Source organism: Balaenoptera borealis (assembly GCF_965194805.1).
Source record: "Balaenoptera borealis genome assembly, chromosome: 10".
Taxonomy (NCBI): Eukaryota; Metazoa; Chordata; class Mammalia; order Artiodactyla; family Balaenopteridae; genus Balaenoptera; species Balaenoptera borealis.
In genome coordinates this window covers 63,562,549-63,584,980 of record NC_138874.1, presented here as the reverse complement: position 1 = coordinate 63,584,980, position 22,432 = coordinate 63,562,549, and the positions used below count along the sequence as shown (strand labels likewise).

Here is a 22,432-nt window from a genome sequence, read left to right as displayed (position 1 = left end):
GGGCAGGGTAGTCCCCACGCCAGGGACAATGTGATGTCAAACCATGGGAGCAGCACCCAGAGCAAGACACCTTCATCCCCCCACCCCAGTTTTGGATGCCTGGATCCTTAAAAGTGTCAGGTTCTGGGTGGGATGGGAACTCGGTCCAGGGGCTGTGGGACCACCCATGGTCTCCTGGTGAACCCAACCCATTCCGTGTGCCTCAGGAGCTGGGGACTCACCTGTCCACAGGAGAGGATGTGGTGGGAAAGGAGAAGTTAGTGGCCTGGCCCAGTGAGGGGGAAGAGGTTTGAACAAAGGCCCTCAGCCCAGGGCACAGGCTATGGGAGAAGCACCTCAGGTCTCTCTCAAGGTTGCTCGGCAAACCGGCGACTCAGAAAGCAAACAGGCCAGAAAGTGCGGAGGGCCCACCATGGACAAAGGCCTCTTGTAGCTCAGTGTTGGGGAGGAGCGCGAACAGGAGGTGGTCTGGGCTGACTGGGGCTGGGCCTTGCCTGAGATCACCCTGGGGACAGGAATGGAGCTGGGATCCAGGTCTCCTGCTTGCTCCGTGGGCAGCCCAAGGGCCTCCCCAGGGGCTGTGCTGGGGAGGTGGGACTGCTCACTCGGGCAGGGGCTGACTTTGGCCTCACCTCGGCTGCCCAACGCAGGACACTGATGACGTGTCCACACTAGTCCAATCAAACAGGCCCTGATGGGGCTGTCTGCGGGCCCAGCCGGATGCTCTTCCTGGAAGCAGTGAAGTTTGGGAGGGACTAGGTCAAGGAGGCTAAAGCCTCAGGTCTGTGGGCCTGAGGTGGGCAGGGTAGAAGACAAGCCAGACTACAGCCTGGTGGGCGGCCAGGGCACCAGTTACCAGGGAGAGTTACTGAGACAGCGATGGGGCAGTCGTGAGCCTCCTGACCCTGGGGGCATGGAAGCTGAGGCTGGAGATACACAGGCTTTAGAACCACCCCTGGCCAGAATCCACATTCAGTCATGGGTGGCAGGATGGCTGGCCTGTGTCACCAGCTCAACCAGTGGCCACTCCACCTCCATCCCTTTTCTGGATTGGAATTTTCCAGCTGTATCAGAATGGCCTTGAGCTCATTAGCCCATGGGACCCTTACAGGTCGAACACCCCCAAATCCTATCACAACAGAGACAAGGTCCGACAATGCTCTGTGTGGCCCTGATGGCAGCTCTCTGTGCCCCTCGTCCCGGGCACCTAGTAGAATCGGCCTCAGTCCATCCAGGGAAAGTATGCCTAAGCTTCCCCAGAACCTAGGGCAGCCTGTGGGGTCAGTCACACCCTGATCCCCACCCAATGGCTGCCTCTCCCTGGGCCTCAGCCCACCCTGAGACGTTGCTGATGCCAGCTTGGCAGTGAGCATCTCCAGGGCCAGGAATGTGCTTTGTATTGAGCACAGACCTGGCACAGACTTGGTTGCCAGGAAATGTTTGTCAAAGGAAGGAGAGACAGAAGCAGCAGGGAGGAAGGGAGATAAACAGACACTTGAACCTAGGCGGGCTCTCAAAAGCACTGCCCCCAAGGCCACCATAGCCCTCCTCCTCCTCCAGGACCTGGGGGACTGTGCCTTCTATAGCTAAGACACAGCGCTCAGGTCAGGTAAACATGGAGGAAGGCCGAGGGAGGCCCTACTCAGGGCATTCCCTTGGGCTCTGCTGCCTGGTTGGGCTCGGAGAAGGCCCTCAGATGTCCAGGCTCAGGGCCTCTGCACTCTGCCCCCATCTGCTCTGGAAGCCTGGCTCTGACTCCAGCCTCTCTGGAGGACAGGGACCCTCGCCCCAGCTGCTTGGCCCCCGAGGGACTCAGTGATGTCTCTCAGCTCCCCCGAGGTCCCCTGCCCAACGCTGAGGTTTCATCCTCCTGGAGTGGCAGTGTGGTGGGACATGGCTGCCTCATGACATGAGCACAGGGTCTTTGCAATGAAAGGTGATCCTGTCCATCCAACAGGAGGAAAATATGTCACAGGTATGGAGGTCCAGAGAGGTTCTGGAAGACCTGGTGTGCGGACAACCCTACCCCCTTGCCTAGCCCAGGTCCCGGCACACAGTAGGTGCTTAATACCTATCTGCTGAATTAACCAATGGCTTGCTGGATGCATGACAATGGGCTGACCTGGGCTCTCCTGCTGAGGGGCGAGGACTCAGCAACACGCTCTAGGGGACATCACAGGGGCTGCTGCATCCACATGTGTCCCTCTTTGGCCTTTTTGAGTTGCTCCTGGACAGAGGATGCCCTCCCTGTTTCAGGGCTGGGCGTGTTCTCTGTAGTCAGCAAGCCCAATATCTTTTCTTGACAGATGGAGGTAGGGGAGGTCCAGGGAGGGTAGGGGGTCAGAAGCAGTGGCCATTCCCCAGGCTAGGCCTCCCCACGCCAAATCCAGAGGCCCGAGAACTCCAGGACCTGGCTCAGGGCTGCCCTCTGTCCACTGCCCCTACCAGTGTGGCCCCCTCCCCTGGCTCCCTGGCTCAGCCTCCTGGCTGCAGCTGGCCTGAACTGCTTACTTAGACAAACAGGGAAGGCAGCCACGTGACTGGTTAAGGTTTCCTGGACCAGGGACACACACACACACACACACACACACACACACACACACACAGAGCCACTTGCGGCAGGTCAGGTGATCATGCGGCCCAGCAGGCCAGGACTGGGCCAGCTCAGGTTTCCCTGTGTCTGAAGGACAAGGGACCGGGCCTGCCTTTCTTCACCCAGAAGAATGCCTTCTCCAAACACTTGTTTTCTGCTTCCTGGACGAGTCAGGGACGTGCTGGATGGGAATAGAGCAGGGGGGGAGGAGGGGAGAGAAGGAGGGGCAGCGCCCAGCCCTCGGCCTTGTCTGGTGTTTTCCTTCCGCCCTCCCCACCCAGAGGGCAGATGCCTGCTGGGAAACTGGGGCCGCCCAGCTGCTGCCGGCAGGGAGAATCCCAAAGCCCAGCGTTGGATGTAGGGCAGGAGGGGAGCCGGGGCTCAGAGGGGAGTCTCCAAGTGAGTTAGTGACAGGTCTATCGTGGTCTGGTACCCGGAGCAGCAGTTTTGAAGCCAGAGTCCATGGTCTGGCCTGGGGGGCATCCAGGGTGGGAGAAAGGGTTGGGGGAAGGGGGTGTCTAGTCCAACTTGGTGGGAGCAGCTCTGCCTTTACTCTGTCATTTGGGAAAGGTCTGGGGGCCAGGGTCTCGAGGGCTCTTCCAGCTTTGGGGGTCTGTGCCTCAGAAGCTCCCTGAGAACAGCAGGCCTGTTCATCTTCACAGCCCTGAGACCAGCCCTCTAAGGGAGAAGGAGGCCACATCTCTTGGCAGGCAGGGCTGACACCTTGCTCCGGGGGCACAGCCACCAGCTCTGTGGGGGTCTGCGGCTGGCTCCCACCCTGCCCTGGCCTCAGGCCTGACCTCCATCGCCCCAGTGGCACAGACATCCACTGCAGAGGCACTTCAGGAAGCCCACAGAGAAATAAGGGGTGTGGCCGAGAGTTCTCAAATGAAAGCCAATTCCGACCAGGCCCCCTCGCTAAGCTAAGCCCTTCTTCACATATTATCTTACTGAATCCTCACAACCCTACAAGGTAGGTAATGTTGTCACCCCACTTTACAGATGAGGGATCAGCAACCTGAAGGTCACAGCGTTAATAAGGGGCAGATCAGGACCTGCACACAGATCCAGCACCCATGCTCTTAACCAGTTCCCACCGTACCAGGGCCAGGCCCCCAGCACCGAGCAGGAGAGAAGGAGTGATGGAGAAATGGAAAGAGAAGGAAGATGGGGGAGGTGACAAGGGGAAAGAGGGCAGGAGGGAGGAGGGGAAGCAGAGAGAGGGCGACAAAGCCAGAAAGAGCAGAGGGAAACAGGAAAGGGAGAAGGGACGGCTGCAAGAGGAAGAAGGGAAGGAAGGAGAGGAGGTGGGAAAGATTCACGGGGAAGGGGCAGGGGACGAAGGAAGCAGGAGCAAAGGAGGAAAGACAGACAGGGGTCAGGGAGGGAGTGGACCTTGGAAAACCAAGAGACAGAGGGAAAGCAAACCTGCCCGCCCCAACATTAAATACCTAACAGGAGATGACAAATCAAATGGGAATTACTGCGGTAAAAACATAATTAGAAACTTGATTGAAGTTAAACAGAATTTACATAACACTGCAAATTAACTTTACACGGAAACTATTCACTGGGAAGGCAATGAAAAGGCATTTCATTAGTAATCTATATTTAAACAATAGGCACAATGGAGCCTTCTGATGAGGAACTTGGTGCCTTCAACCAGAGAGAGTGCCAAAGGCTGCAGGAGAACAGAAAGGAAGTGGGTGGGGTCCAGGATGGGATCCCTGGGCCTGCACACGGTGGGGCGGAGCTGGGTGGACACAGTGGGCCAGATCAGATTCTGGTATAGGTTCTGCCCTTGGCTTGCTGTGTGCTCCTGGGCAAGTGTCTTACATTCTCTGGGCCTCTGTTTCCTCATCTACAAAATGGGGATGTTGAAGAGGTGGTTTATATGAAGGTGCATGCAAGTCTGGATATTCTAGGAGAGCCTGGGAGATGGTAGAAGGCAGCGCTGAGCGTGGGCTTGGGGTTCAGATGGACCCGGTTCAAAGCTCCACCCTGCCACTTATTAGCTGTGGCATCATGCAAGCTTCTTCCTCTCGGGCCCTGGTTTACCCATCTGTTCAATGGAGATAAGTCCACGCCCGCTAGATGCCACCCAGGCAGTGGAAGGATTTAGGGAGAGATTGGGTGGGGGCAGGCTTAAAGGAAAGTGAGTCTAAAGGCACAGGATTACTTGGCCCGTCCGCCTGGCACACTTAATTAGATTACCCACAGCCTCCTGCCACCGGCCTGCCACAGAGCCGTGCATCATCAGAGCGGCTTCCCATGGCTCCCCCAGTCCCCATTCCGAAGTCAGAGGCACACCTCCCTGAGGGACGATGGGGGTCACCAAGTCCCTGCCTGGCTCCATCCTATACTCAGTACGGAGAAGTCTCCCGGGCCTTTGCCACATCCCAGGCACATCGGGCTGTGTTCGCTGGGGCAGAGGGGCCGGCCTGTGCCCCTGCAGCCTGCTGGCCCGCCACATGCTCTCCCCCCCCACCTCCCATCCCGCCTCACAGCCCGGTTGAACCGCTGCCCAGCCTCCGGGCAGCAGCTGCTCTCTGCAGCTTTCCCTGACCGAGCCGTGGCCATTCTCTCCACCGAGAGCTGAGTACTGAGTGCGAAACACCACAGGCGCACAAAAGGCTGACCCTGCCCCACCCAAACACGCGCGCGTTTGCCCACTAGAGGTAGTGAGTTCCTCTGCTCTAACTGAGCGTGAGCGGGCAGCTCTGACACACTCATAGTCCAGGAAGTTTCGACAGTTTCTTTTAAGATAAAGGATCCAGGTAGTGCTTAGACATTCAATAGGAAGCTGTTGGGTGCCCTTCCCCTGCTGACAGCTCCTGAGCTGCTGCCTTGAGCCCTGTGTTTTCAGACAAGTGCTCTGGGCAAGGGGGAGGTCTGAGGGGCCCAAGAGCCCCAGAGGGACGGTGGGAGGTCAGGAGAGGTAGACAAAGCTTCTTGAAAGAAAGTGCAAAGCGCGCAGACATCAGCTGAGACCAGGGGGTGCCAACCAGGGTGACAAGGAAGGTCCCCAGACATGGGGTCATTTATTATACAGCCCTGCCAGACACCCATGGGCCCTGGCCTCTGTGTGGCCAGGTGTATGGGGGGAGCTGCTCTGGTCCCTCCTCCCTCTCCACCACCCCTCTCCAAATATGGCTCTGTTATTGAGGCCTCTGAGCCTTTGTTATGCTGTTCTCTCTACCTGGAGTGTCCTTTCCCCGATTTGCCAGCAAAATCTTCCTGGTTCACGAAGAGCCTGTTCCCTCAGCTCTCCTCCTCCCTCTCTGGCTGCACCTTCTCCATCTCCTTTACTGCCTCCACCCCATCTTCCCTCCCTCTAAGGGCTGGATGCCCTGTGACTCAGACGCAGGCTTCTGAAGCGCTCTCTCTGCACTCACTCCCAAGATGACCTCATCAGCCTTGTGGCTTGCGACACCATCTATACACAACAGCTCCCACATTTATATCTCTAGTCGGGACCCCTCTCTGCCTCTCAGACTCATATATCCAATTGCCTTCTCAACCTTTCCACTTGGATGTCTCAAATGCATCTCAAACCTAACGTGTCTAAAACACAGCTCCTTGGCTGCCTTCAGCCCTCCCTGCCATCATCCCCGGCGGAGAAAAACAGCTACCTCTGCTCTCCCGGTGGCTCCTGTCCCAAACCCAAGAGGCTTCCTGGACCGTCCCCCCCTCCCTCATCCTCCACGTCTAATCCACCCACAAGCCTGTCTGCAAGGTCTTTGAAATACAGTCAAGACTTTGATGCTTTCCCTGCAACCCTAGTCTAAACCACCACCACCTTCTACCTGGATGCGGACAACAGCTTCTCAGCCATCTCCCTGCTCTCCTCTTGTCCGACTACATGAGCGGGTCCCCCAGGATCTGATTTCCCCTCTTACCTCTCACTTCCCTCCAGCCACATGCCTCCCTGCTACTTCCATGAACGTGCCAAGTGCACCCCGGTTCACTCCTTCCTTGCATTCATGTCTCTGCTCAAATGTCACCTTGTCAGAGGTCTTCCTTGACCATCCTTCGTCAAAGAACACTCTACTCATCCTGTAGTCTCTGTTTCTTTTTTTTTTTTTTCTTGGCTGCACCGCGCAGCTTACAGGATCTTAGTTCCCTAACCAGGGACTGAACCTGGGCCCTCCGCAGTGAAAGCACAGAGTCCTAACCATTAGACAGCCAGGGAAGTCCCTGTAGTCTCTGTTTCTTTAGTGCCTAATTTCCCTTCTTAAAACTTGGCACCATCTGACACGATATATCACGTTTTAGGCATTCATTGTCCATGTCTCCTCATGAGAATGTAAGCGCCACAGGAAAGGGAGTTTTGTCAGTTTTATTCCCTGAGGTGTCTCCAAAGCATCAAGTGGTTCCCAACAGGGAGACTTTCTCAATAAACAATTAGGGCATGAATAAATGAACAACGCCACCTCCTCTGGGAAGCACTCCCTGAATGCCTGCCTGCATTACCAGCACGTGGCCCCTCCTCCCTTCCTCATGCAGTCTCAGACACTACAGGGGCCTTGAGCACTGACCTTATGGAATTGAGCCTGGCTCTGAGATCATGTATCAACCTCCATCGCAGAGTGCACCATCTCCAGGGCAGGGCTGGATCTGATTCATCTTCAAAACCCAGCCTTTAGTGCAGGGCTGGCCTGGTATAAGAGCCAGTGTGTGTTTGATATGTGAATTAAGGAGTAAATGGACGGTTGGAAGAATGGGCAGATAGATATTGACAAACGAATAAATGGATGGATGGATGAGTGAATGGAAGGATGGCTAAGTGGGAGGATGATGGATGGATGGATGGATGCATGGATGGATGGATGGATGGGAGGATGGTTGGACAGGAGGGAGGTTGAGTGGGAGGATGTACAAATGAATAGATGAGTGGATGGATGATGGGTCGATGGATGGATGGATGGGTCCCACCATGGGCACACAATAAAGACTGGTGGTTTATTGGGCTCAACAGCCAGACTTCCCTGGCCAGACCAGTGTAGTGTAGTAAAAGCATAGAGGCTGTCAGAGCGAATAGGATAAAGCTGAGCTGCTACGGTGTGGCCAGAGCTTGCTGTGTGAACCCCTGCAGGCCCATTAACTTCCCTGTGCCTTGGTCTCCCGGTCTGAAAATGTAGATGATAATTCTTGCCCAGAGCTGCCAGGGAGATCACTCTGGAGTTTCAAATCCTGCCACAAAGGAGACCGCAGCCACAGCTCCAGTGAGACACATCTCCAGCCAGGGCTGCCTTGGAAAATCCTCCCTTCTCAAACCCTGTCTGGCCCTGCAGACCCTGTGGCCTTAATGCTATACCCCCAAGGGCTAGGACCCTTGGCTATGCCCCCAGAGTTCAAACTGAGCCAGGTTGCAAAGATGGCTTAACTCCAAATAACAAGGAGGCCCAAGTGATTCACAGAATCCTGGAGAATTAGAGTCAATGGAGGACCCATCTTAGAGACGGACAAACTGAAGCCCAGAAGCATTTTGTGCTGGACACACACAAGGCATTACAGAGGAGCCCTGAAGCCCAGGGCAAGAAGGGCTGGGCAAAAAGGCTGATAACCCTTGGCTCTGGCCCTGCCGCATCACGACCGGTTGCCCCGCCTCGCCCCGGCCAGGTTTCAGGTGAAGGGGGCAGTGTAGCCCGGGCATCAGGGCGTCGGGGGTCTGGTGTTACCTTTCTAGGTCTGGCAGCTGAGTGATGGACGGCGGCTCTAATCCTCACACCCCTCGCAGCATTGGTCTGATGCCAACGGGCCTCGTCCTCCTTGTCCTGGGTACGCAGGGAGAGAGACAGGACACGTGTGAGTGGCCAGGGGCGCAGGCGGCAGTCCACTCCCTCCCACCTCTGTCCCCACCGGCGGGCTAATCTTGGTGGCCTCTTGGGCCACTTAAGCACGCCCCGGGATGCCTGATTTATCGGAGCCGGCTGTCTTCCCCACCCTGCGGTACTCCAACTGGCAAGCCAACTCCTCCTGGTGGCATTCTTTAAAAAAATGTGCAATCTATGTAAGTTTTGTTTTTTCTGGGGCTCGGGGGCTTTGTGCTGTTGTCTTTTTCTTCCTGGTGAGAAAGGTAGAAAGCCAGGGCCTTCCTGTGCGGCCCCAGGCACGGTGACAGGGAGAAGCTGTCGGGGGTATTTTTAGCCGGGCCTCTAAGCCCTCGGTGTTCTCTCTGCACCATGCCTGGCTTCGGGGAATTATCTCACACGGCCGGCCGGCCGGTCGGCAGCCACTTCCAAAGCCACTCTTTGACCCCTGCCTGAATTCTTTCCTCATTATGAATTGTTCACCAGATCTCTGACCAACACTTGGAGTCACTTTATGTGTGTACTCCTCCTCGGAATACCAGCTCACTCCCCGCTCATCCCCTCCTGCCTGTGGGGCTGGACGGTTCGCTTAAAACTGAGGCCCAGAGTCCTGGAGGAGGCCCAGGAACAGAGTTTAAAGCAGAAAAGAGCCCCGGTGTCCCCCAAACTTCAGGCCTTCTCCTATGCCCTTCAGGACTCTTGGTCCGGGCTGAGTCCTGTCCATATGATGACTTAATTAATACTTGCCTCTACTTCAATGCACTTTTTTTTTTAGCTCTGATGAATCTGGCCTTGTCCAAAGGGAACATATCTGTGAAATCATTGGTTTGATGTGCTAGTTATATATTTCTAATATACCTTAATAAATATACAACTAATGAAACAAACTTCTATGTTCTTTCGGGTACTAATTCTAGAATCGTGTCACAGGTTACCAGAGTTATGTGGGCCAAGCTCTGGCAAACTCACTATCGTTTATCATCCCTGTCCTTGCACAGAAGGAGAAAGAGGCGTGGGGGAGGGGTGGTTGGCCAGAGGAGTCCAAGAATAGGTTAGCAAATAAGGCCAAGGGAGGTAAGGGGGTCAAAAACATGGTATGCTGGAAGCTCTTCCTACTGTCCTTCCCAGCACTGGGCGAGACCATTCCTTTCCCCAAATGTGAATTTTGCTGTGAGAATCTAGGTGGACGGGCACAAGGTATGAGGTATTTGGTCTCAGGATGGGTCTCATATTCCAACAGAGGGCTACAAGCTGTGCAGAGGCCCAGGGTCCAGGCATCCTCTGCTCCTCTTCCCAGCAACTTCTGAGGCCTCTGGTTCACCTCCGCCCCCTTCCACCAGGCTCCCCCAGGCTGGCGTTGGTCAGCAGCGGCTAGAAGCTTAATCCCTTCTCCAGTTAAGATGTGGAAGCACACAGCACACCCCTGAGCCCCGCAGCCTGAGCTCTCGCTCCTCGGCTCCCGTGGGCTCTTGGGTGGCCTCTGGCACTCTCTGGGCCTGGGTCTCCCCACATGTGCCTTGAGGGGTAGACCCTGGTGATCCTGGAGGCCCTGCCTCACAGCTCGGGGGCTTCACTGAGCTTCTCCATTTTCTCCAGCTCGGGGACCCCTGGCTGGGCCCCGGTCCCATGCCCCAGCTGCCCGCCCCTCCCGTCCAGAACAGGATGTGGGTGTCAGGAGGTGAAGGAGAGTGTAGGGTCGGGGTGGGGAGTGGCCTCAGGACTCGACTTCCTGCAGCCTGATCGGTTTACCACAGTCAGTTGGGCCCAGGACCGCACAGCTGTGAGTTATAAATGTCCCTGTCAGAGCCCGGGCTGGGAGGCCCTGCTGCGGGTAGAGGCGCCAGGGCCCACGGCGCCCACTCCTCTGGGGGCGTCCCCAGGCGAGGGCCCATCCTCCAGAAGGCCCTCCCCAGGCGTCCAGCCCTCACAACCTCTGGGCTCTCTCGACCCCTCTCTGAGATGCCTGATGCGACAGGGTCTAATACCACCTCCCCCTGCCCACTCTTCACCCCTCCAGGTGCAAATCTTGTGGTTCCAGCTCCCTCAAGAGCTCTCAGAGGGCAGGGGCCATCCCAGGTCTCCACCTACCTGATACTAAACCTGGGGCTTGGAGCAAAGCCAGCCCCCTCGGAGACAGCCTCCAGGGCGACTGTTCCAACTCAGCAGCCTGCTTCCCACGGCCCCAACCGCCCCTTGCGCCTGCCCACCCAGCCCGCCCAGCGTTGGGGGAGGGAGGAGGCAGGGGATAGGGCTCCAGCCTGCAGTGCAGGGGTCCTTGGGCCCTGGGCACAGGACTCTGTGCACTGAACATCCAGGGTCTCCTTCAGGACAGGGTCCCATTCTCCCTGCCTGCCCTCCTTGGGGCTCCCTTGACCTGGAGTGTGGGGTGTAGACCACAGTCTGGGCTGCATACACAGCTGTCCACAGGGCAAGAAGTTAGGTCCCTCCAGCCTCAAGGCCGCATCCATCCTCCTGGGGCGCCACAAGGTGGGCAGCACAGGGTCAGGCCCCAGAAATATAATCAAGGTAACGGGAATGAGCAGGGGACGGTCCAGGTTTGCAGGACCCGAAGCTTATACTATTTTGGAGGTCCTCTTTAGAAATACATATACAATTACAAATACTTTTTTTTTTTTTTTTTTTTTTAGCTGCGCCGCGCATCTTGCGGGATCTTAGTTCCCCAACCAGGGATTGAACCCGGGCCCTGGCAGTGAAAGTGAGAGTCCTAACCACTGGACGGCCAGGGAATTCCCTACAAATACATACTCAGAATGAGAAAAGAAATAACAAATTCCTAGAGCCTTAGGAAGCCAGGCCCCTTTAAACAATTTACCAGAAATGCTTACACAGAAATGCTCCTGATGGCAATCTGCCCCCCCTTCCCCAGCTAGAACCCTCCCCAGCTGCCAGCAAAACGTCCACCTTCACCCAGGCGGTGCAGGGGCGGAGCCCGGGGGCTGAAGCTGCATGAGCTTCCCATTAAGTCCACCTCTAAACAATAATAGTGCTGAAACTGATAATAGTAATTCCCAACATTAATGGGCCTTTATCTGGTACTAAGTCCTTTATGTGAGTTAACTCATTTAATCTCAACACAACCTATGAGATAGGTACTATACCTATTTTAACAGATGAGGACACAGATACAGAAAGGTTAAGAAAGCAGCCCAAGGTCACACAGCTAGGATATGAACCCAGATAACCTGGCCTTGGAGCTCTTATGAGCCCTCAACCATTCCTCTTTGCTACTGCTCTGGAGGGCCCAGGAGTTTCCCCTCCCTCAGAGGCTCCAACGGCAGCAGCGACCAAAAGGCCGACAGCTAAGCCCCCTTCTGATAAAACCGTTCATTCATTCCACGCCAATGCTTACACCCAGCACCAAGATCTTGGCTGTAAACAGGGGCCTCCTGCTTGCCTCACTCGGCCCAGGGCACGCTGGGGTCCTCTCTGTGGGCAGAAGTGGGCACCCAACTTGACCTTCTAGGGCCAGGGGGTGGGGAGTGCCTGAGAAATGGGTTGGCCTGTCCCCAAAGAGACCCCAGCAGGGGTGGGAGGGGCAGGGTCTGTTGGAGATCACACAGCAAGCTGTCCCACCACTTCCTCATTTACAGACAAGAAAAAGGTGGCTTGGAGAGGAGTGACTTTCTGAGGGTCACCCAGCAAGTGGGGACCCCGTGTGAGGTTAGGGCTAGGCTCTGGAGGGGCGGGGCAGGTGGCCTGCAGCCTAGGGTGGCCGAGGCCCGGCGCTGGTGAGACAAGCTGTCCAGGCGGCAGTGGCGGGAGGAGGCCCCCTGCCTTTTGGCCTCCTGAGAGCAGCGCCTTTGTTCTCTCTTTGTTTTCCATCTGCCCGCGCCCCCGTGGCCTTCCAGGCTTCCCCTGATTGTGCACAGGGCGATAAAAGGGCAGATGAGCGGGAGATCTCTGGCGGCAGCGGGTCACCTCGCACAGACACCGTGGCGGCAGGTGGGAGGCCGAGGTGGGGGGGGGGGCCGGGCCAGGAATCGGGCTCACCACCAGCTACACCGAGTGCTCCTCTGAGGGGTTCTGCATGTGGCTCTCAGAATCCCTTCAGCAACCCTGGGAGGAAAGCACAGCGATCTCCCAGTCTAGGAGGGGACTGATGCGCCAGAGAGCGGCAGCCAGGACCGGATCCCTGGCCTCGGGGATTTCCAGCGGGCCGTGCTGACCCTGGCCCTGACCTGCCTCCAAGCCCAGATGACACCTGGTCTAGTGGAAGCCGTTCTCCCTTTACGTCTAGAACTGGCTATTTTCAGACTGTCCAGGAAGAGAGAGTGGAGTAGTCAGAGAGAGAGTGGTGAGACTGGGTCTCGCCCACCAACGCCTGGGGAGGCGGGCCGGCCAGGGAGCCCAAGAAGTCACCCACACCTGGTCAGGCGGTATGAGAGGGAGCAGAGTCTGACTTCCTGGCCTCCCTGAAACGAGAGTCCCGTTTAAACTGCCTCTAGGGCAGAGGAGTCCTCTGTGGTGGGCTAATTCCCACTGACCGCAGGGCTGGGGAGAAGGGCATGATGCAGAGGTACTGTCAGCTTGGCCATGAGATGGGGCAGTGGTGGCCTACAGGCCAGAGACTGGCCAACCCTGCCCTCGGGTTCCTGCTGCTGACCCCGGCCTCGCCGCTTGGTCCCTGACCTGTGTTCTCAGACCCTCCACGAGTATGTCCCTGACTTCAGTTATTAGAAACTTTAAACCACATCATGTTTCATCTACATCTTTCACATGTTGTCCTTTAAATCACTTGGCTTTGAACCAATCACTTTTGTTTTATTTAACCTCATCTAAAGCAATATTGTCTGTGAAATCACAGGTTTGAGGTACTAATAATATTTGTTCGTAATTCACATGAAAATAAACACATAATGTTAAGATCTGAGATTCAGACCCTCACACGGATCCCGGTGGTCTACAGCGTGCAAGGCCTGGGCTGGGAGAGTGAGCCTCGGTAAGCGAGGTCAGGAGGCTGTAGGACGGAGCCCTGGCTGGATGGGGAAGTGGGAGGAGGCAGAGGTTCCCAGAAGGGCATGTGGAGGGTTTGGTTTGGGCCATGGGCTCAGACCAGACTACTTCTTTCTTCCACTTGGGCTGGCCTTTGGTCCAGATATTTTTCCAGCTGCAAACAGAGCCTGCAAATTCCTCCTGACAGTAGCTCTACAGAGAGGGAGCACTGGAGGAGGAGCTCAAACACCTGGGTCGGGGGTCCGTCTCTATCACTGTCTGACTTGGGGACGCTGGACCTCTCTGAGCCTCAGTTTCTCCATCTGTACAGAAACAGTGGATGAGCCAATGGTTCCTCCCAGCTTTATCGGTCAGACTGCAGCCCCCCTGAACCCTGGTGATGTGTGGTGATCCATGTGACCCCTGGGCTTCATACAGACCCTCTAACCACCTATGTGGATCTCCCTGTACCCTTTCCTCCCACACCTGATCGGGGGCCTCAAGTGGCATCTGGGGTGCAAAGGGGAGACAGGGCCAGCCTGTGTGACAGCTATAAAATTAGATAATCAGCTAATCACCAGCAAATTAGCATCCCATCTTTACATAGAACAAATATAGTATTTACGTAAAAGTTGTTAGGAGTTTCTCTCTTTTTAATTAGCAGAAATAAATGCAAAATGAATGGTAATTAGGCAGCTGATGGATTCGGTAGTACAATTATGCTTGCAGCAGTGCCCCGGTCCTTAAATGCTGCGTGCTCCGAGGAATCAGAGGAGCCTATTTATATAGTTTATTTATAAAACAAAGTTAGCAGGAACAGAGGGGCGAGGCCTGGGCACTGCTGGGGGAGGGGTCGTGGCTGCAGGGGCAGAGCCCTGGGAGACGGAGCTTCTGTGCCCAGGGAATGGGGGGGATGGTGCTTAGCACTAGGCTGTGAAAGTGCACCACCATGGCCCCCACATGTCTATTTCAGGCCCCACATGTGTCGCCGGGAGTGGCCTCCCTGGCAGGAAGTAGGCTACAGCAGTGTGGAGGGGCTGGGAGCAGCTGTTCTGCGCACTCCTGTCTCTTTCCCTCCCCGGTCTCCACTTCTCTCTTCTTTGCTGGCCCTATCTCTTCACTAAGCACTTCTCTGTGCTGCACCCTGAGGCATATTCTCTATAACGTTCTCCCTTTCCTCCAGGAACTCAAGGGGAAGCAGGTCTAGGAAATAATGCACCCAAACACAGCGGGTTTAAGTTCCAGATCAGTGGAGCATCCAGTGGGAGGCAGAGGCAGGAGTCTTGAGAGGAGGCAGCCCAGAAGAAGAGACAAGAGTTGGGTTTTGCAGGATGCATAGGAGTTTCCTGAGAAGTTGGGAAGTAGCAAAAGGACCTCCATGTGCAAAAGTGGGGAAATAAAAATAGCATTCTGCAACTGTAGCAAAGAGGGCATCAGGGCCGTGGAGACTGGAGAAATAAGCAGGGGCCTCATTTCGATGAGTCTTGGATGCCAGGCTAAGGGTTTGGACTTAGTCCTAGAAGCTGTGGAAAGGTCTGAATCGAGGAAGTCGGGCAGCCCCTTCCCACTCACAGTTCTTTCCTGAGCATCCCCTCCCCCACCCCAGAGCCAGGGGGAGGGCCAGGTCGACAGGCCATTAGAGGCAGCTGGTCCAGCTCAGCAGAGCGAGCATGGAGCAGGAGACTAACCTGATTAGGAGGGACAGGAGGTTTGTCTGCGGGGAGGAAGGGAGGGAGGGTGACAGCTCTGAGGGCCAAGGGAAGGGGGGCACGCTGGGCCACTCTTGGGTCTCCTGAGTGAGGGGCCTGTCTTCCCCTACAACAGAGCCCCTGCCCTGCCCCCAACCCTAACTGCTGGGGGGGAGGGGAACCAGCACTGCCCGAGAGACCTTGCCCCCCATCTGGGGTTCAAACCCCAGCTCCACCACTGCTTTGCACTGTGACCTTGAAGAGCCATTCCCAACTCCGGGCCACATCTTTGTCTCTAAAACAAAGGCCTGAACTAGACTCAGGGAGAAGCAGTGGCCAGTTCAGCTCACAGCCCCATCCCGGAGAGTTTTACGGGCATGGGGTTAACTTTTAGGGATGTAGGTGAGGCAGGCACTCCAGTCTGCCCCAGTCCCAGCTGTTGCCTCCTGCCTTACCCCAGCCCAACTCACGGGCTTGTGTGGCTGCTGACCGTCCCTCTCCAGTGACTGCCCATGACTCAGGCCGCCCGGCTCAAAGTTGGGAAGAATAATTCCTGTCCACCCAAGCCCTGGCGTCACTACAAAACTCAAACAAGCCGTGATCCCGGCAGTGATCTGAAGGGCAAAGCCCTGAGCAGTGGTCTGACTTTGACACTGGAGGCTGGGAAGGGTTTCACAAAGTGAATATTCACGCTCCCCGGTGGGGATAGCTCCCTCACCTCTGAACCGCCCCTTTAAAAAAGCAGCAACCCAGCAGCCCCATCAAGGTCTGGAAACCTGAGCTTTGCCTGAGCTGTTATCTGCTGTCACTCAGGACCATGCTCTGAACTTGTAAGGGAAGACAAAGATCACACCGCACTGCTTCTCTGCTTTGTAAGTTGCGCTCCTGCCTTCGGCCAAAATCAATACAATTCCCCGCTATGACTGTTTCACCAGCACCAGGGGCCGGGCCCCTGGTGATGACATTCCACCCCTGGCGGAGGATGCTGAGGGTCCTGCTTCATCACACAGCCTCAGCCCCACTGCAGCAGCTGTGAAATGTCGGGTGGGCGTGGGGTGGTGATGGGGGGCAGTGTGGGCGGGGAACAAGGGGGCTGCCCAGAGCTGCTCTAAGTGCCTCTCCAAAGACAAGCCCAGTGCTATTCATCAACTGGTTTTCAGGGCTGTGAGAAATCAATGGCATTTGTGCTGCAAACTCATCATTAGGACAGGAAGGACTCTGCAATGGAATTGATTTGTTTAAATATAATATCACAGTTTAACAGAGAAGCGTGGGGGTGGGGAAAGGACCCAGGCAAACAAAACACAGGGACGGCCCAGAGGACCAGAGAGGAACCAGCTGTGAAAAATCTTCCAACACAGCGGCCCAAACCCACGCCACCCGCTGCCTCCCCCAAAACCCCGCGTGGAGGAGGCCAGAGTGGGCACAAGCCATGACCCAGCGGGAGGCGGTTCAGGCCCGGTCTCAGACGTGCCCTTCGTCAGCCTGAGGATGCACCCAGGGGCCTAGCTGGTCACTGCTGTGTTGTTCCTGCAGGTGACTTCGGCTCCACAGAGTGTCCGTTCAACAGAACAAACTTTCATCAGGCACCTACTGTGCTTGAGGCACCTGTGAGGGGCCGTGGGGGAAACAGAGGGTAAATCCTGGGCCCAGCTCCGACGGACAGGGTGCATAAGGCAAGTATGCAGGTGACAACACAAGGCCAGGGAGGGCTGAGCTTCCTAGGATTTTAGGAAATGAGGGAGAGAAGTGCTGCGAAAAAAAGGGCAAAAAGGGCATAAAGGGGACCGTGAGGGGCAGAAGTGGAAGGTGCATTCAAATAACCAGGAGGAGCCCATTTGGAGGGGAGGGTCCTCATCTCGTGGATACAGTACCCGCCAGCCTGAGGATGATGGTGTTGATTAGCGGTCCCCCACCTTTATTGGCACCAGGGACCGGTTTCATGGAAGACGATTTTTCCAGGGACGAGGGGGTGGGGTGGCTCAGGCGGTAATGCGAGCGATGGGGAGCGATGGGGAACAGCAGATGAAGCTGCTCTAGAAGCTCGCCTGCCGCTCACCTCCTGCTGTGTGGCCCGGTTCCTAACAGGCTGCGGACTGGTATCAGTCTGCAGCCCAGGGGTTGGGGACCCCGGTGTTGATGATGACGAAAGCTGGCTTTATTGATCTGAAAATGTTCCAGGGTCCCACAAACATGTGTCATTTCAATGAATCTCACCATCTTGTGGAGAAGGAACTATTATTACCCACATTTCACAAGAGTTAAGTGACTGCCTGAGGTCACACAGCTAGTAAGTGATGGAGCTGGGGTCAGACCCCAGAGACTGTGCACTAACCGCTGTACCTCCTGCCCTCACTGGGGCTTGTCGTCCATGTGAGCTGGGGAGAAGATGGCTTCTGCCCACCGGGAGGCTGGGGCATGAGATGCACTGAGCAGTTCAAGGGGGAGTGTGAGGAACGGTGTGGGGTGGGCCATGCACCGGGCTGATGTCCTAGTCACAGGTCCTGTACCTACAGTCTGGGTGAGGCTGGAGCACTGGGTGCAGACCTGGCCTGGCACTCAGGGTGCCCGGATACCTCACACACCTCCTCTAACCTCTCCCAGAGGGCGGGAGTCCTGGGTAGGGAAAGCAATGGGCTGGGTCCTGGAAAGGCACGTCTGGGGCGAAGAGACCCCCATCCCCACCCCTCCCAGGCCAAGAGAGGCTCAGCCTTCATCTGAGGGTGGGGACGGCTGACTCAGTCCTTGGGGAAGGACCAGCAGCTCTGGGCAGCCTCACTGAGCTCAAGAAGGACCTTAATGTCAGCCTCTGAATTTGCACTTTATTCCTGGTGGCAGTGGGGAGCCAGGGAGGGTAGTGGCAGACTGGGAAGGGCTCAGTAACTGAGAGGCAGGAAGAGAGTAAGACCTGAGAGCCAGCAGAGGATGGGGGCGCTGAGGGGGACACAAACTCAGAGATGGCTCGGAGGATCTAATCAACTGTGGGGGGAGGGAGAGGAAGGTGCCAAGGACGACCTGGGCATCTCCCCCAGCCCTCTGGGGGCTTGGACGCCCAGCTTCGCTGAACCAGCGGCTGCCTGAGTCAATACGAATTGACCAGGACCCCAAGGAGCACTGGGCCCCTCCCCCCAGGAAGCCCTGACCTGGGGGAGGGCGCTGCTGGCCGGCAGGCCGCCACCAACTCCGCTCTGTCCCACTGCTGACCTTTCTCCTGTGTCAGCAGTGCTCTCCATCAATGCACCGGAAGGGCCGGTGCAATCTCTCTCAGCTGCCTGGGGCCAGGGCTGGGGGCGGGGGCTCACTCAGTCTTCCCTCTCTTAAGGAAGAGGTTTCTAAAGCCTCTCTAGAAGGCTGGGAGCAGAGGTGCCAAAGCTCTCAGTGCAAATCGGGGAGCCTGAGGCTGGTGAGGGGCAGCTCAGGACCCACCAGCCAACTGTAGGCACAGCCCTGGGCACAGAGAGCCCACGGGGTGTGACCCACACCCCTCCAGCTGGCTGAGGGTAGGAAGCTGGATGGCGAGACTGCAGGCAGGCCACAGTGGATGGGCAAGGATGATCTGGCGAGAAGAGGCACCTATAAGGTGTGGGAAGGGAGCAGGGGCAGGACAGGGCTGAGCCTGAAAGCCGAGGAGGGGGGCCAGGGGGGCCAGTGGGTATAGCAATGGAATGGAGGATTAGATGGGGCTAGCTCGTCAACTGTCCCTGTGGGCCTGGAACTGAGAGGTTTCTAGGATGTGAAATTTTCAGTGCAAAGCCGAATGGCTGATCACCTAGCAGGGCTGAATCTGAATTCTGGTTTTCAGCACTATCACTTTCAGACTGTACCACCTCTCTGGGCCTCGGTTTTCTTCATTTGGAACATAGAGCTTATAGGAGTACCTTGTGTAGGACTGTCACGAAGATTAAGTTAAATAATGTCAGTAAAGTGCTTAGCCTCTGACACAGCATCTGATAACAATCATTCAACCAAGGGCAGTGGCCACTGTTATTACCACGGATGGCTATGACTAGTCTGACCACTACAAGGACCAGCAAACACACACCAAGGGCTCTCACCCCATGCCAGGCTCTGTCCTAAGCACCGTATGGACAATGCTAATTTAATCTCACAATGCTTATTGGGAGGGGCCGTTATTATCCCCATTTTCAGATGAGGACACTGAGGCATGGAGGGGCTAAGCCACCAGCCCAGGTTCTCACAGTGGGCGAGAATGGAGCCCAGAAAACCACTTCCATTTCCATGGGGCTGACCCCACAGCCAGGGACTTGTGGGCCAATGCCAACACAATTCTGATCACACTGACCGAGGGCAAGAAGTGGACAAACACTCAGGTGGGGCAGGCCACTCTGGACATGCAGAGGAACGGGCAAGGGACCCCTGTTTTTGAGGAGATCAAGTCCCCAGTCCTCAGCCTGGGTCTTTAAGACCTTCCTCTTCGAGTCCACACACATCAACCATATGTATGAAGTTTCCAGGGTTGATTTACACAGCAAGAGAAAGGAAAGCCCCCAGAGGTGCTCAGGCTTTCTCCTGGCTGGGCGGCAGGCAGCTCTCTTGATCTGACACCTGCATGTTACCCCACTTCATTCTTGTAATGACACTACAAAGTCAGGTATGATGCCCATTTCAGAGATGAGAATACTGAGGCTCAGAAATGCGCTAAGTTTGCAGAGCTGGATTTAAACATGCCCAGCGACACAGTCTGGGCTCCTCTTGGCTGCAGGATGAACATGCAGTATGAAGGCAGGAGACCACACCTTGGACATCTGTGTTGGGCGTGCTACAGGACTCAAGGTGAGCACTGGATAACTCTGAGGAGGAGGGGTATTGGGAGAAACTCCAGCAGCTCAAGGAAGGGGCTCAAGCATCCAGGGGCAGAGTGGCCAGTCTGGCAGGGTACTAGACCCAGGGAGAAAACAGGGTTTGGGCAGGGGCCCATCACCCCAATACCTGGGGGATAGTTAGGCCTTGCAGAGACCCCTCTTCAGGCTCAGGAGCTGAGCATGCAATGCTATCCCTGCTCTGACCCCTAGGAAGTCCTTGGCACAAAGAACCGAATGCTCACAAAGCAATTAGCTTCCAGCACCCAGGAAAAAGGTCGCCAAGGCAGGCAAGCAGGCGCTGGCTGGGCAGGGGCCCTGAAAAGCTGGGCCCAGTTATTTTTAGCATCTTGATTCAAGAGGGAGGAGGCCCACCTCCCCACCAGGTAAATGTCAGCACTACTGGTGGACCCGCCAATTAAAGTAGCTGGAGCCGAGGAGGAGAGACAGTGACTCGGGGCTTCTCTCTTGGGCTCCTCGCCCCCCAGAAGCTCTCTTCCTCCACCTCCTCTTCCCAAGCCCTGGAGCGTCTTCCTGTGGCCCTGAAAAGAAACCGTGGCTCCGTCCCCAAAGGAGCTTGACTAGGGCCTGGAATCCCGGGCGAGTCTTGCCTTGGCCACGTGATGCTGGCCAAGTCCCATGGCATCTCTTCTCTGACTCTAATTCCTCCCTGGAAAATGTGCCCCTGCTAAGCCCACCTGCTATTTTGAGGGTGCAGGAGCCAGGGCTCAGGAAGAAGCTTTGCCATGAGGGCAGCTCGCCCTTCCTGCTGTGGAAGGGCTGTTGTATTATCCCAGAAAAGAATTCTGGGCTTCCCGAGTGGGAACCCAAGCTGACAGAGCCGGAGCCAGCTGCTGTGCAAACTGCTGGGGGGATGTATGAAATCTTGGGTACCAGGAGTTGAGCTCCCAGGCCCATGGCTGCTGCTCTGCTGATAGGAAAGGTGAGAGAGAGGCCACCTTGGGTCAGTGGAGGCTCAGCGAACACAACCTGGGCTGAACCCAGGGCTACAGGGAGGGGCTGCACCCGTGGGGGCACCAGGAACCCACAGCGCCTGCAGCAAATCACAAGCCTGGTACAGCACACGTAGCTCAAAGGCTCACCTCCTCTCTGTCAGGCTCTGAGCGCACCCAAAGCCTCGGGGAGGGCCACCTACTCCCATCCTTGCCCCACACAGCTTCTCTACAAGAAGGAAGGAGGCAGCTGGTCACAGGAAGGAGAAGGGAAGCCCATCTCTCAGCCCACCCCCCTCCCCTGCCAAACTCTCAGCTCTGGAGTCCACCCTGGGTGTTGGACCCTTAGCCTGCAGGAGAGTCTGCCCCAGGGGCTGAATCCCCCATCACCCCAGGCTGAGGGAGACCCACCAGCTCCCAGGGGAGCCTAGGATCCTGGCACCTGCTCACACCCTCCCCAAAGGCAGGCTCTCCCACTGAGGTGCTGCCCTGCTGTAGCTCCCAGGTGCCCAGAGCTCCGAGGAGATCTGATAGAAACAGGCACAGAAGTGGGCAGTGAACCTCTCAGGGATGTTTAGCACCTTAGAAACACAGTACAAACTTCCTCCTCCTTCTACCATCCGGCCTCTAGGGGGCATCTCCAACCTTATTTCCTTCACTGCCCAGTCTTGGCTCTCCATCCAGCCCCACTGAATCTGTCCCCAGCGTGCCTGCCTCAAGGCTTTGGCCCAGCTGGACCCTTTGGTTAGAATGCTTTCAGTTCACAATCATGTTCATTCTTCAGGAACCAGCAGGGACTCCCCCTCCTCCAGGAAGTCCACCCTGACTCCTGAGTCCCTCGGAACCCCTGGAACTCACCCTAGGTATCACAGACCCAGCAGCCTCCCGCGGACTGCAGGCCACTGGGCACACTGCTGTGGCTCAGCCAAAGGGGCTGATGAGGGGCACGGGTGGCCCCCTGGTTTTCCAGAGTCCACTTTCCTTCCTCACCCCCTTGCATCTTGTCAGCTTTCCAATCGGGGCCTGACTCCAGAGCATTCTCTCTGCCCTGGCCTCTGGGCCCGCAATCTCCAGACCTCACTGGGCTCTCTGGGTAAACAGATGGGAGGAGAAGCCCTAATGGTAGCAGGTCTTGGCAGGAGGTAGTGATTACAAGAGGCGGAGTACAAACGAGGCTTAACAGAGCCAGGTCTGAGGGCGCCCTGCTCAGCTCTCCACAGATCCCCAGAACTTCCCCAGCCCCACACTCTGCGCCCCCAGCTCCTCAGGGGTGGGTCCTGCCTTTCTGCAGACACCACGCCCCATGGCTGGGTCATGAGCACCGCTGTAGGTCTTGGGCCCTGCTGGCGTCTACACCCGCCATGCATCTGAAGCAGTTTAGGGTGGCAGTGAGCTCAGCTGAAAGCCTGGAGTGCCATGCTGGGCCACTTTGGGGTGTACCCTCCTACCTCTGAGCCTCAGTTTCCCCATCTGTACCATGAGAGACTGGGCCAAATGATTTCTAAAGACCATTCCTCTCCCAGGTGGCCGGGATGCTATGATTCAAATAAAGAGGCCACCCTTGCAGCCCCACCCAGTGTCTGCTCCCTCCCCGCGAGGTCACGGAGGTTTT

At 56.4% G+C, this 22,432-nt stretch overlaps 1 protein-coding gene across 4 annotated transcripts in view; it reads right to left on the bottom strand.

Annotated features, from left to right (window-relative positions):
* ZMIZ1 (zinc finger MIZ-type containing 1) overlaps positions 1-22,432 on the bottom strand; it is a 233,614-nt gene that overhangs the window by 157,818 nt on the left and 53,364 nt on the right. For all 4 annotated transcript variants that reach the window (XM_082408761.1, XM_082408764.1, XM_082408763.1 and 1 more), the window contains exon 3: positions 8,275-8,370. The gene's annotated coding sequence lies outside the window, so the exon portion shown is untranslated. The remainder of the gene's footprint in view (positions 1-8,274; positions 8,371-22,432) is intronic.